This window comes from Colobus angolensis, unplaced genomic scaffold, assembly GCF_000951035.1.
Source record: "Colobus angolensis palliatus isolate OR3802 unplaced genomic scaffold, Cang.pa_1.0 Scaffold169, whole genome shotgun sequence".
NCBI classification, from domain to species: Eukaryota; Metazoa; Chordata; class Mammalia; order Primates; family Cercopithecidae; genus Colobus; species Colobus angolensis.
This window is the reverse complement of record NW_012114810.1, coordinates 1,381,604-1,383,597: the sequence shown is the minus strand read 5'-3', so window position 1 is coordinate 1,383,597 and position 1,994 is coordinate 1,381,604. Positions and strand designations below refer to the sequence as shown.

Genomic DNA, 1,994 nt, shown 5'->3' with positions numbered 1-1,994 from the left:
AGGCTGACCAACATGGTGAAACCTGTTTCTGCTAAAAATACAAAAAAATTAGCCAGGCGTGGTGGCACATGCATGTAATCCCAGCTACTCAGGAGGCTGAGGCAGGAGAATCGCTTGAACCCAGCAGGTGGAGGTTGCAGTGAGCCGAGATCATGCCACTGCACTCCAGCCTGGGTGACAGAGCGAGACTCTGTCTCAAAAAAAAAAAAAAAATTACAAATCCCCACAATCATTTAAGCCAAGTCAAAATTTTAGCGACATTAAGAAAGGAAATTATACCAGTACCCTTCTTTTCAACCTCCAATATACATTTTTATTTTTTAGAGACAATGTTTTGCTCTGTTGCTCAGGCTAGAGTGCAGTGGCATGATTATGCCGAGGCTGGAGTGCAGTGGCATGATCATGGTAGCATACTGCAACCTTGAGCTCCTGGGCTCAAGTGATCCTCCTGCCAAAACCTCCTGAGTAGTTGGGACTATAAGGACATGCTATCAACCAGGCTATTTTTTTTTAAATTGTGTAGAGATGGGGGGGTCTTGCTATGTTGCCCCAGCTGATCTGGAACTCTTGGCCTCAAGCAATCCTCTTGCCTTAGTCTCCCAAAGTGCTAGGATTACAGGATTACATATATGAGCCATTGTGCCTGGCCAATCTCCCGTATTTTTAAGGTATGGAGTTGTAATGATGGGCTTCCTCTTTTCAAAAAATTTTAATTATGTCTTTTTTGAATAACTGATACATTAAATGATTAAAAACATCAAGGCTATAAAAGCATATACACTGAAAAGCCTCCCACTCATCCTTAGTACCCAGTTGCCCTCCCTGGAAGCAACTAATGTTATGCCTCAGTATACTAACGTATAGCCTCAGTCTGAATATAGCTGGGCATAGTGGCGTGGAACTGTAGCCCCAGTTACTCAGGAGGCTGAGGCAGGAGGATAGCTTGAGCCCAGGAGGTTGAGGCTGCAGTGACCCATGATTGCACCACTGCACACAAGCCTGGGTAACAGAACAAGACCCAGTTACACACACACAAAATAAAAAAGAACTGTTTAACCAAAAGGTACATCTTGACTGGGTGTGATGGCTCATGTCTATAATCCTAGCACTTTGGGAGGCTGAGGTGGAAGGATCACTTGAGGTCTGGAGTTCAAGACCAGCCTGGCTAACATGGTGAAACCCTGTCTCTACTAAAAATACACAAAAAGTAACTGGATGTGGTGGTGTGTGTCTATAGTCCCAGCTACTCAGGAGGCTGAGGCACAAGAATTGCTTGAACCAGGGAGGTGGAGGTTGCAGTGAGCCAAGATCCTGCCACTGTACTCCAGTCTGTGCAACAGAGAGGGACTCCATCTCAAACAAACAAGCAAACAAAAAACCCAAAGGTACATCTTTATGTACATCTTTAGTATCTACAGATATTACCAATATCCTTTTTAGAGGATCCATTAATTTGCACTCTCACAAGTGATTTATAAGAGTGCTTGTTTCCCTACGCCTTTAACAACATAGTGTTATAATGGTATCTCAGTACAGTATTTATTTGCACTTCTCTTGTTATGAATGAAGTAGGTTGGATATATTTTCTCTTTCTTTCTTTCTTTTTATTTTTTTAAGATGGAGCCTCACTCTGTTATCCAGGCTGGTATGCAGTGGCACAATCACGGCTCACTACAGCCTCAACCTCCTGGGCTCAAGTGATCCTCCCACTTCAGCCTCCTGAGTAGCTGGAACTACAGGTGTGTGCCACCATGCTCGGCTAATTTTTGTATTTTTAGTAGGGATGGAGTTTTGCTATTTTGGCCAGGCTGGTCTTGAACTCCTGATCTCAAATGATCCTCTTGCCTCAGCCTCCCAAAGTGCTGGGATTACATACAGCCGTGATCCGCCTCACCCGGCTATCTTCATATTTTTAAGAGCCATCAGTACATTTTTTTCTGTGAACTACTGGTTCATATTATTATTATTATTATTTTTTTTTTTTTTTGAGACGG

General features: G+C 43.1%; 1 protein-coding gene across 1 annotated transcript in view; it reads right to left on the bottom strand.

The window, feature by feature from the left end:
* GABPB2 (GA binding protein transcription factor, beta subunit 2) overlaps positions 1 to 1,994 on the bottom strand; it is a 65,294-nt gene that overhangs the window by 8,233 nt on the left and 55,067 nt on the right. The gene's annotated exons all lie outside the window — the stretch shown is intronic.